Source organism: Balaenoptera physalus (assembly GCF_965194825.1).
Source record: "Balaenoptera physalus genome assembly, chromosome: 13".
In the NCBI taxonomy this organism is placed as follows: domain Eukaryota; kingdom Metazoa; phylum Chordata; class Mammalia; order Artiodactyla; family Balaenopteridae; genus Balaenoptera; species Balaenoptera physalus.
In genome coordinates, this window is record NC_138892.1 from 74,005,102 (window position 1) to 74,018,180 (window position 13,079).

The window sequence follows — 13,079 nt, forward strand, 5'->3', positions numbered from 1 at the left end:
ATCCTGGAGAATGTTCCATGAGCACTTGAGAAGAAAGTGTATTCTGTTGTTTTTGGATGGAATATCCTATAAATATAAATTAAGTCCATCTTGTTTAATGTATTATTTAAAGCTTATGTTTCCTTATTTATTTTCATTTTGGATGATCTGTCCATTGGTGAAAGTGGGGTGTTAAAGTCCCCTACTATGATTGTGTTGCTGTCCATTTCCCCTTTTATGGCTCTTAGCATTTGCCTTATGTATTGAGGTGCTCCTATGTTGGGTGCAGAAATATTTACAATTGTTATATCTTCTTATTGGATTGATCCCTTGATCGTTATGTAGTGTCCTTCTTTGTCTCTTGTAATAGTCTTTATTTTAAAGTCTATTTTGTCTGATATGAGAATTGCTACTCCAGCTTTTTTTAAATTTCCATTTGCATGGAATATCTTTTTCCATCCCCTCACTTTCAGTCTGTATGTGTCCCTAGGTCTGAAGTGGGTCTTTATAGACAGCATGTATACGGGTCTTGTTTTTGTATCCTTTCAGCCAATCTGTGTCTTGGCTGGATAATTTAATCCATTTACATTTAAGGTAATTATCGATATGTATGTTCCTATTACCATTTTCTTAATTGTTTTGGGTTTGTTTTTGTAGGTCTTTTCCTTTAGCATTGTGTTTCCCACTTAGAGAAATGTTTCCCACTTAGAGAAATTCCTTTAGGATTTGTTGTAAAACTGGTTTTCTGTTGCTGAATTCTCTTAGCTTTTGCTTGTCTGTAAAGTTTTTAATTTCTCCATCGAATCTGAATGAGATCCGTGCTGGGTGGAGTAATCTTGGTTGTAGGTCTTTCCCTTTCATCACTTTAATTATGTCCTGCCACTCCCTTCTGGCTTGCAGAGTTTCTGCTGAAAGATCAGCTGTTAACCTTATGAGAATTCCCTTGTATGTTATTTGTTGCTTTTCCCTTGCTGCTTTTAATAATTTTTCTTTGTATTTAATTTTTGATAGTTTGATTAATATATGTCTTGGCGTGTTTCTCCATGGAGTTTTCCTGTATGGGGCTCTCTGCACTTCCTGGCCTTGATTGACTATTTCCTTTCCTATGTTAGGGAAGTTTTAAACTGTAATCTCTTCACATATTTTCTCAGACTCTTTCTTTTTCTTTTCTTCTGAGACCCCTATAATTCTAATGTTGGTGCATTTCATATTGTCCCAGAGATTTCTTAGACTGTCCTCAATTCTTTTCATTCTTTTTTCTTTATTCTTCTCTGCGGTAGTTATTTCCACTTTTTTATCTTCCAGGTCACTTATCCATTCTTCTGCCTTAGTTATTCTGCTATTGATTCCTTCTAGGGAATTTTTAATTTCATTTATAGTGTTGTTCATCATTATTTGCTCTTTAGTTCTTCTAGTTCTTATTAAACTTTTTTATATTTTCTCCATTCTATTTCCAAGGTTTCAGCTCATCTTTACGCTCATTATTCTGAATTCTTTTTCAAGTAGACTGCCTGTTTTCTCCTCATTTGTTTGGTCTAGTGGGTTTTTACCTTGCTCCTTCATCTGCTGCATATTTCTCTGTCTTCCCATTTTGCTTAACTTACTGTGAAACATTATTTCTTTAATGGATACATAAAATTGACAGTGTTCTGAGATTTAAGATACTCAGTTGCTCTAGTGAATCCTTCTGTGATACACAGAAATTCTCCAACTGATCTTTGCTTTTTGTGTTCATCTGTTCTGCTGGAGCAGCGCATTCCTGGTGGACGAGGAGCTCTTCCCGTGGGTGTGTGTATGCACACTCACTGCTCTCATCTCAGGCCAAGATGAGTGCAAGGTACTATTTTAATTGTAATTATTTTCTTAATTTCTCTTTCCAATAGTTCAGAGTTAGTATGTGGAAACTCAACTGATTTTTGTATACATCAATTTTGTATCCTGCAACTTGACTGAATTCCTTTATTAGTTCTAGCATTGTTTTACTGGAGCCTTAAAGGTTTTTTTAAATATAATATGTCATCTGAAAATGAAAACAGTTTTATTTCTTTCTTTCCCATTTGGATGCCTTTAAAATTTTTTTTTTTGCTTAATACTCTGGCTAGGATTTCCAGTGCTATTGAATAAAGGTGGCTAGAGTGGGCATTCTTTTCTTGTTCCTGATGTTAGAGGAAAAGCTTTAAGCTTTTCACTGTTTTGCGTGATGTTAGCTGTAGGTTGGTCATATATGGCATTTATTATGTTGAGGTACATTCTTTCTACACACAATTTGTCGAGATTTTTTATTGTGATAACATACTGAATTTTGTCAAGTGCTTTTCTGTGTCTATTGAGATTTTCATGTGATTTTTATCCTTCATTTTATTAATGTGGTGTTTCAAATTGATTTGTGTGCATTCCTGAAATACATCATGCTTGATTAATTTTGTATGATCCTTATAATGTGCTCTTGAACTAGGTTTGCTAATATTTTGTTGAGCACTTTTACATCTATGCTCATCTGGGATATTGACCTGTAACTTTCTTTTCTTATAATGCCTTTGTTTGTCTTTGGTGTCAGAGTAATGCTGGCCTCATGAAATGAGTTTGGAAGTGTTTCCTCCTTTTTTTATTTTTTGGAAGAGTGTTGGAAAGATAGGCATTGATTCTTCTTTAAATGTTGGTAGAATCTGCCATTCAAGCCATCTGGTCCTGGGCTTTTCTTTGTTTAGAGATTTCTGATTACTGATTCAATCTCCTTACTAGTAAGTGGTCTGCTCAAATTTCCTATTTCTTCATGATCCAGTCTTAGTAGGTTATATGTTTCTAGCAATTTGTCCCTGTCTCCCAAGTTATCTAATTTGTTGGTGTAAAACTGTTTACAGTAGTTTATTATGATCCTTAGTATGTTTGTGTTATCAGTTGTAATGTCTTCTGTTTCGTTTCTGATTTTATCTGTCTCCTTTTTTTCTTAGTGAGTCTAACAAAATATTTGTCAACCAGCATTTCTTTTCAAAGGACCATCTCTTAGTTTTATTGATCTTTTCTATTGTCTTTTTAGTTGCTATTTCATTTATTTCTACTCTGATCTTTATTTTCTGCCTTCTACTTACATTAATCTTCATTTGCTATTAGAGTTCCTTGAGGTGTAAAGTTATGTTTTTTGAAAATTTTTTTCCTTAATGTAAGCACTTATTGCTATAAACTTCCTTTTTAGAACTGCTTTTGGTACACCCCATAAGTTTTGGTATGTTGTGCTTCCATTTTCCTTTGTCTTTTTTTTTTTTTTTTGTAAAAAAGAAAAAATTTTAATTCAATTTGTAAACATGTTATATACAAAAATTACATTCTGATAGAATATATCTATTGGGTAAAATAAAATGCAGCATCAATCTACTTCTTGTCTAGGATGTTCAGGTCATGCATAAGATGTTTCCTTTTAGTTTTTTTTTTTTTTGAATTTTCGAATTTTATTTATTTTTTTATACAGCAGTTTCTTACTAGTTATCCATTTTATACATATTAGTGTATATATGTCAATCCCAATCTCCCAATTCATCACACCACCACGCCCCCACCCCCCCCCCCACCGCTTTCCCACTTTGGTGTCCATACGTTTGTTCTCTACATCTGTGTCTCAATTTCTGCCCTGCAAACCGGTTCATATGTACCATTTTTCTAGGTTCCACATATACGCATTAATATACAATATATGTTTTTCTCTTTCTGACTTACTTCACTCTGTACGACAGTCTCTAGATTCATCCACATCTCTACAAATAACCCAATTTCGTTCCTTTTTATGGCTGAGTAATATTCCATTGTGTATATGTACCACATCTTTATCCATTCATCTGTCGATGGGCATTTAGGTTGCTTCCATGACCTGACTATTGTAAATAGTGCTGCAGTGAACACTGGGGTGCATGTGTCTTTTTGAATTATGGTTTCCTCTGGGTATATGCCCAGTAGTGGGATTGCTGGGTCATATGGTAATTCTATTTTTAGTTTTTTGAGGAACCTCCATACTGTTCTCCATAGTGGCTGTATCAATTTTATATTCCCACCAACAGTGCAAAAGAGTTCCCTTTTCTCCACACCCTCTCCAGCATTTGTTGTTTGTACATTTTCTGATGATGCCTATTCTAACTGGTGTGACATGATTCCTCATTGTAGTTTTGATTTGCATTTCTGTAATAATTAGTGATGTTGAGCAGGTTTTCATGTGCCTATTGGCCATTTGTATGACTTCTTTGGAAAAATGTCTATTTAGGTCTTCTGACCATTTTTTGATTGGGTTGTTTGTTTTTTTAATATTGAGCTGCATTAGCTGTTTATTTTGGAGATTAATCTTTTGTCTGTTGATTCATTTGCAAATATTTTCTCCCATTCTGAGGGTTGTCTTTTTGTCTTGTTTGTAGTTTCCTTTGGTTTGCAAAAGCTTTGAAGTTTCATTAGGTCCCATTTGTTTATTTTTGTTTTTAATCTCCATTACTCTAGGAGGTGGATCAAAAAAGATGTTGCTGTGATTTATGTCATAGAGGGTTCTTCCTATGTTTTCCTCTAAGAGTTTTATAGTGTCCAGTCTTACATGTAGGTCTCTAATCCATTTTGAGTTTATTTTTGTGTATGGTGTTAGGGAGTGTTCTAATTTCATTCTTTTACATGTAGCTGTCCAGTTTTCCCAGCACCACTTATTGAAGAGACTGTCTTTTCTCCATTGTATATCCTTGCCTCCTTTTGTCATAGATTAGTTGGCCATATGTGCATGGGTTTATCTCTGGGCTTTCTATCCTGTTCCATTGATCTATATTCCTGTTTTTGTGCCAGTACCCTATTGTCTTGATTACTGTAGCTTTGTAGTATAGTCTGAAGTCATGGAGTCTGATTCCTCCAGCTCCGTTTTTTTCCCTCAAGACTGCTTTGGCTATTCTAGGTCTTTTGTGTCTCCATACAAATTTTAAGATTTTTTGTTCTAGTTCTGTAAAAAATGCCAGTGGTAGTTTGGTAGGGATTGCATTGAATCTGTAGATTGCTTTGGGTAGTATAGTCATTTTCACATTATTGATTCTTCCAATCCAAGAACATGATTTCTCTCTCCATCTGTTTGTATCATCTTTAATCCTTTGTATTAAGACATTTTTGATTTCTTCTTTGAAATTGGTTGTTCAGAAAAGTGTTGTTTAATCTCTGTATACTTGTGAATTTTCTAGTTTTCCTCTTATAATTGATTTCACGTTTATACAGTTGTGGTCAGAAAAGATGCTTGATGTGCTTTCATTCCTCCTAAATTTATTAATACTTGTTTTGTGGCCTAACATATGATCTATCCTGCAGAATGTACACTTGATAAGAATGTGTATGCTGCTGTTGGATGGAACATTCCATATATATCTGTTAAGTCAGTGTGGTATAACATGTAGTGTGTATCCAATATTTCTTTATTGATTTTCTTTCTGGATAATCTATGCATTTTTGAGAATGGGGTAATGAAGTCTCCTACTATTATTGTATTGCTGTCTATTTCTTTCTTTAGATCTGTTAATATTTGCTTTATGTGTTCAGGTGCTCCCATGTTAGGTATATAAATATTTACAAACGTTATATCCTCTTGATGAATTGACCCCTTTATCATTATATAATAACCTTTGTCTCTTGTTACAGTTCTGGCTTACAATCTCTCTTGTCCACTACCCTATTTTCTTTTGGTTCCCATTTTCATAGAACATCTTTTTTCATCCCTTCACCTTTAATCTGTGTGTGTCCTTAAGCTGAGGTGAATCTCTTATAGGTAACATATAGTTATGTTTTATTATTTTATCTATTCAGCCACTCTATGTCTTTTGACTTGAGAATTTAGTTCCTTTACATTTAAAGTAATTATTGGCAGGTAATGAGTTACTATTGCCATTTTGTTCATTTTTAATGGCCGTTTTGTAGTTCCTTTCTTTGTTCTTACTCTCTTACTCTCTTCCTTTGTTTTGATGATTTTCTTCAGTGGTATGCTTTGATTCCTTTCTCTGTATCTTACTGTATCTATTGTGGGTTTTCGCTTTGTGGTTACTGAAAGGCTTACATAAAACATCCTATAAAAGTCTATTTTAAGTTGGTAACAACTTAACTTCAAATGAATAATAAAGCTCTACATTTTTACCTTTGCTCCTCCCAAATTTTATGCTTTTGGTGTCATACTTTATATCTTTTTATATTGTGTATCTATCAACAAATTATTATAGTTATAGTTATATTTAATACTTTTGTCTTTTATCCTTTACACTAGAGTTATAAGTGATTTCCCCACCACCATTATAAATCTCATTATATAGGATTTAACTATATGTTTAGTTTTACCATTGAGTTTTATACTTTAGCATCCTTTCATTTCTGCTTAAAGAACCTCCTTTAACATTTCCTGTAAGGCTGGTCTAATGGCAATGAACTGTTTCATCTTTCATTTGTTTGGAAACTCTTTATTTCTCTTTTGTTTCTGAAGGACAACTTTGCTGGGTAGGGGATTCTTGGTTGGCAGGTTTTGTTTTTTTTTTTTCTTTTGGTACTTTGAATATATCATTCTATTCTTTTCTGGCCTGCAAAGTATCTGCTGAAAAATCCACTGATAGTCTTATGGGGCTTCCCTTGTATGTAACAAATTGCTTTTCTCTTGCTGCTTTTAAGATTCTCTCCTTGTCTTTAGCTTTTGACAACTTAGTTATAGTGTATCTTTGTGGATGTCTTTAGATTCATCTTATTTAGAATTCTCTGGGCTTCCTGGAGCTTTATGTCTGGTTCTTTTCTAAGTTCAGGGAAGTTTTCAGCAATTACTTATTTATATAATCTTTCTGCTTTTTTTTTCTCTTCTGGGATCCCTATCATGTAGGTATTGGTATACTTGATCATGTCCCATAAGTCTCTTAACCTATCTTCACTCTTTTTTATTCTTTTTTTCTTTTTTCGCCTTTGATTGGGTGAATTCCACTGCCCAGCCTTCATGTTCTCTTATCCTTTTTTCACTAGACCTAGTTTGTTGTTGAATCCTTGTACTGAATTTTTCACTTTAGCTATTGTGTTCTTCAGCTCTTTGATTTCTGTTTGGCATTTGTGTTTTCTTTCACTTAGTTTAAATTCTGACTTTGTTCATGCATTGCTCTCCTGACCTCAGTGAGCATCTTTATTATCATTATTTTGAATTCTCTATCCAATAAGTCACTTATCTCCTTTTCATTATGATCAGTTTTTGGAGCTTTATCTTGTTGTTTTGTTTGGGACATATTCCTGTTTCTTCATTGTCCTTGACTCTCCATGTTGGTTTTTACACGTTAGATAGAAGTCACCTTTCCCAGTTTTGACAGACTGGTCTTGTGTAGGAGATGAAACTTGCAGATCAACCTGGCCTGAGCTTCTGGTTCCCTCTAATAAACCTTTGTGATGTCTGAGCCACCATCTTTGTTCTTAGTGTCTCCCAGTAGTAGAGGGTGTGCCAAGACCCATCAGTAGCCCAAAGAGGAGGAAGACAGTCAGCATCTAGATGCAGGTTGATTAAAAGTCAAGCCCTCAGGGAGCAGCTGGTAAAGTATGTAGTCAGACCTCTTCCAGGGAAAGACTGAGAGTTGAGCATTTTTGCCTGCTCCCTCTTTGCTGAGCCCTGGGGGAATAGCCACAGCAAGTGTTCATGCATCCATTAACAACTGATTCTTTGTTTGCTATAGTCCTGTGGGACTTGTGAATGCAAGCCCCACTGGCTTTCAGAGCTAGTTCATTTGGGGGGTCCATCCCTTGGATGGTAGCCTTAAAAGTTGGGGCACTTGATGTGTAGTCCAAACCCATCACTTCTCAGAGAGAAGCTGGAAGTTGAGGGTTCCCTCTTGATTATGGTGCTGTGCCAAGGGTGGGGTGTATTTTAGCCTTTCCTATCAGTTTTGATGATGTGCATATTTTCTCAGTCATCTGATGTATAGGAGTCACTCAGCTAGTTTCTGGAATTCTCTCAGGGAATTGCTCCATTTCTTAGCTGTACATTTGATGTGTCCATGGGAGGAGGGAAATTCAGAAGCCTCCTGTGTTACCATCTTGGTCTGGATTCCTGAACTATGACATTCTTTCCCCAGGATGTTGGTTCTGCCATCTATAAACCTTTTTAGATGAAACATTTGGTCAAATCTTATGCCCTTATTTTATTGAGTTGTTTGTCTTGTTGTTACTGAGTTCTAAGAGTTTTTATATATTCTTTACCACCTATAGGGCCATTTCACAGGGTGGTATTTGCAGTGAACAGCCTTGAGAAATAGATAACATCTTTCCTCAGACAAACAACAAACTTACTCCCACTTGCTTTAAAAGTAGCGCATTCTACCAAGGTCAGTGTTTAACAAACTTACTCCCACTTGCTTTAAAAGTGACACATTCTACCAAGGTCAGTGTTTATCTCCTATAATTTAACCCTCTGCATGTGCAGACAACTGTATAGGTCCACTTGTGTTTGCCACCAAGGGACTTCGTGTTCAAGGGAGAACCATTGCCAAGTAATATGATATTCATGCTGCTTACTCTTCCTTGTGTAACAAAATCCTTTGTCTCTGACATAGTAGTCTGTGTCTTCTGCCAGCATCCAAGAAACAATAACAAGTTAACTTTCAGCTTACAAAGAGGGTAAAATAGACCCCTCATAGATTCTGACAGGACATAGTTCAGTTACTTGTAAATAACATTGTCCTTTTCAAGGCTTGCTTTTAAATTTTGTTGGGAAAGTTCCAGAACTAGTTTCAGTGTGCACACTATTGAGGTAATGCCATGCTAAGGACTTTACTCAGTGCCCTGTGTGTCCATTCTGGCTGGTGTGTATACAAACTATTCCTGACCCCATGTGAGCTCTGGGGGATTTTTTTCCACTTGCTCATTTGGTGGTTCTTTGTCCAGCCTCAGTAGTTTCTCCATACATATGCACTGAGCATTACTTACCAAAGGCTTCAGGAGAACTGATGGCAGACCTCTGGAGTACTCTTTCCTCTGTGCAACCCTCCTCTCCACTACTCTGAGTTCCCTTGTGCTACAGTCTGGAAGCTAGCTGTGACATCTGTAGAGGTCACCTCATTGTCCCCCCTTCTCTCAGTGTTCTCTGTCCTGTGCTGACTGGTGTCCAAAGTCTCAAAACCCTAGTTTCTTATATGTCACTTGATTTTCTGATTGTTTAGCATAGTAGGGTAAATTCAGTACCTGTTATTCCACCATTGTTGCAAGCAGACATTCCATTTCTTAATTTCTCAAGTAGAATGCTTAGCTCGTATGTTATCACTGTTTTGTTTTATGTGAAAAACTATTTAAATCTCTGCATTTCTTCCTAGTGCTTTAGATGCATCTCACACAGCCTTTGACATGTGGAACTTTCACTGTCATTCAGCTCTTAAGCATTGTATAATTTGTCTTGTTACTTCCACTTCATTTAGCTATGAGATCATTCATTTAACTATTTAGTTTCTTGACCTTATTTTAGCTTTTCTTTTATTATTAAAGTTTTGAAATTTATATAGAAATCATGATGCATACATTAATTTTTTGGAATTTGTTGAGAGGTCCTTTTGGTCTAATGCATAAAACATTCATATGATCTTGGAGAAAATGAGCATTTAGTTTGTTGGGTAAAGTTTTACTATATTTATATTTTTAGATTGAGCCTGTTAACGGTGTAATTCACATTTACTGTGCATTTGCTTCTTTTTTTCTGCATGATCGATCCATTTCTAAGAAATCTGTATTAAAATTTCCAGTGAAAAATTGTACCTGTTCTGTTAGTGGTTTCATTTCAGATGGGTATATATTTATGATTATGTCTTATTAATACACTATATTTAGTAGCAAAGTATGTTTCTTTTCTTCTTAAATTGCTTGCTCTAGTATTTAAACTGCTATTTAATCTTTCATTTGGTTAACATTTACTTTATGTATTTTTTTTCCATCTTCTCCATCAACCATTCTTTGCCTTTTGTGGACAGTTTAATGCTAGATTTTTTGTAAATCTGATCTGAGTCTTTTGATCATTGAGTTTGAGAAATGTATTCTTATTGTCTTTGTTATTGTATGGAGACTTTATTTCTGCCATCTTATTTCATGTTTTTATCCATCATGTTTTCTTAATTTTTCCTCCTTTCCTACCTTCTATTATGTTGACAACTCAGACTTCATTTTTTTTGTTAGAGAGTTACAAATTCTATTTTTTCTTTTGTTATCTCTAACTTTTTAAGATTCATTATACTTGTTTTTTCCCTTCTAATGTGTAAAATTTGTATCCCTGTCTTCTCCCTCAACAAGAATCTTAGCAGTCTCTCAACTCACTTCTCTACTATGACCTCCCTTCCTTCATGTTGGAATGTTTTAGAGTTTTTGTTCTATATTTTTTATGCTTATTCTGTTAGCAATAAATTTACTAGTTATTACTTGCCATTGATTCCCTTATCTCTTTGCTTTGTCTAAAATTCATTTTTCTTCTTGTTACAGAACATCCTGCAAGATATCTTCAGAGTATCTGTAATTATGTGATTCATTGTCTGAGACTAGTACCTCTTCCTAGGCTATGCATCTGTGGTCACATCTCAGACCATTCTTTTTGTTTCCCCTGTTCATTCAGCAGCTATTTAGTGGTTACTTGTTTTGTAACAGGTATTATCCTAGGTCTGAGGAAGGAAACAAAGCCAATAAAAATATCTGCCCTCTGGAGTTTACACAAGGTACAGAAAAGAGGGGTAGAGAACACTAGGGGCCTGGTCAGCAGTCAGTCTCTGGTAAAAGCTCTACACTCCAACAGAGCTCCAGAGCTGCCTTGATGTTACCCTGCTGTTTCTGGATGATACTGAGCAGGAGGTATTCCTTTCTTGTCACATCAGTATGACTGGGCACGTGATATTTTAATCAGGGAATTCCAGTAGAGAAAAAAGGCCAGTTAGAGAGCCATTCCCAATCCATCCCAAGTCTTTGGCTTTTGACTCTTTCTCTTTAGATTATAACTTTACCTACCATGTTAGGACAATTTCTTCCTATTCCCCAGGGTTTATTGTTTGTGGTTGTTTTTATTGCTTTAGCTGTTGTTTTATTTTCTAAGTAAGGTTCTGAAAACCTCAAAACTGAATATTACCTGTAATAGCTCTGAGATTTGGCTGGGAAAGGAATCCATCAGCCCATGGTAGTTCTTCATCTTGTCCAGAATTGGTAGTCCTCATAGAATTTATTATCATTTATTATTATTATTTACTATTGTTTTGGGATGCAAATGCAAATGGGAATTAATGCCGAGAGAGTTTTCACAGATGATTATCAAACACATTCTTAAGTTAAAAGAGAAAAGCTATGAAATTTAATTATATATGTGGCCTATTAGCCTAGAAATTATCAGAATCTTAGGATGGTTTTATCTGCTAAACTCCTAGGAGAGCTGAGCATTGTGGGAAAAGGGGACTCAGAGGAGAGGCTGAGGATCACTGAGTGACCCTTTTCTACATGGTTTCAGGAGGCTGGACCACCTCCCACTTCCAGCTCATTACAGGAGTCAGGAATAAGTGTTCTCTAGTCAGAGACTCAGAACCAGTCCTGAATTTCAAAGAAGTGGAGACAGGAATCTCTCTTAAAGAGCAGCTGCAAGTGACCAAGCCATATTGTCCATCTGACAGTGTATTGTCCTGCCTGGCAGTTTGTCTTGCACACCTTTGATTGAGACCATTCCCTGTTCCTGTCTATGTAGCCCTAATTTTTGGACACACTACCCACTGTCCTTGACTCTTCTTTAAATTTCCATGTAAAAGACTTTAGTATTGGATTTTATCTTAGTTTACAGCTCAGTAATTTCCTTGGTACTCAGAAATTCTCAGACCCTATTTCAGGGAAGGGTGCCAAGACTGCAGAAGGCAGTGGAAATGGACTTTTGTCTAGTAGTAACTGAAAAAAAAGGGGCGGTGTCAGGGAAGCCTGTGAATTTTGGGTACTGTTCTTACATTGAAACATAGTATAAATTGGAGGCTGGAACAAATGCCAAGAAAGGGTAAGGGTTATATTAAACCCCCCATTTAATAAATCCTCTTGTGCTTTTTTCCTTTTATTCCCTAATTTTTATTAAATCTAATTATCACAAAGGGAGACAACAGGATGAGGTAACAGTATCCTAAAACAACAGCAAAACAGGTTATATACCTACAATAATACTTATATTAAGTCACCAAACAGCAAAAGATTTGACTTTAAAATAATGTCAGTAAGTGAAAGAAAGTATCAGAACAACAGTGATGTTCTAAAGGCAGCTCAGTAAATTAAAAGCAGACATTAATAAAAACCAAAATTCTATTGTTGTTTTAAGCTAAATTTAGTCATGTTCTTGCCAAGGCCAAAATTTGAACATATTCACCCTTGCCATGTGCTCTAAATAGAAGCTCATGAAATATTAATGAAATACCAATTCCTATTAAAATGAAAAAGGTTGGGCATTTTGTTCTTCCCTTAATAAGCCAAACTTATTAATTAAACCACTCACACACAATCATGCTCACACACACAGCCCCACCAGGTTGTAGTAGTTTTTCCTGGCAGGAAGTCTTAGTGAATGACAATTTGTTAAACTAAGGATTTGAGTCCTGCAGCTATCAGACGTGTTCTGTGGGTTCCCGAGGTTGTTGATTTTCCTCTGCCATAACAGATGGAGTGCAAGAGAACAGAAGAGAATATCTACCTAACAGGAGGCAGGCATATTAGTATTCCAAATTGTATTTATGTATTGAAGCCAGTCAGTGATTATATCTGAAAAAATTACCTCAGACTTACAAAAATATCACCTATAACACATTGGTGGCTTGATAATGGTTGTATCCTTAAAAAAAAAATCACTTGACATTTATCCAAGTATTAACTATACCATATGGGTGGTTAGAGCATAAATACATACTTTCCATAAGTATAGACTAAAAGACCATTTGCCTCAAAGAAATGGTTAAATTATAAAAATATACATATATTTATTTAAATATAGCAATTATTAAAAATTGAAATACTCATGTAATAATAAATATCAATTTCCAGGATTGCTAATGTCATTAATTATTCAGGAAGGAAATGTATATACAATATATGTGACACAGTGGACATTACTGCAC

General features: G+C 35.4%; 1 protein-coding gene and 1 long non-coding RNA gene across 4 annotated transcripts in view; one reads left to right on the forward strand and one right to left on the reverse strand.

Moving 5' to 3' along the window:
- LOC309640502 overlaps positions 1-13,079 on the reverse strand; it is an 875,392-nt gene that overhangs the window by 338,056 nt on the left and 524,257 nt on the right. The window lies entirely within an intron of this gene.
- The window catches only part of SLC2A13 (solute carrier family 2 member 13), a 447,444-nt gene that overhangs the window by 252,868 nt on the left and 181,497 nt on the right, over positions 1-13,079 (forward strand). The window lies entirely within an intron of this gene.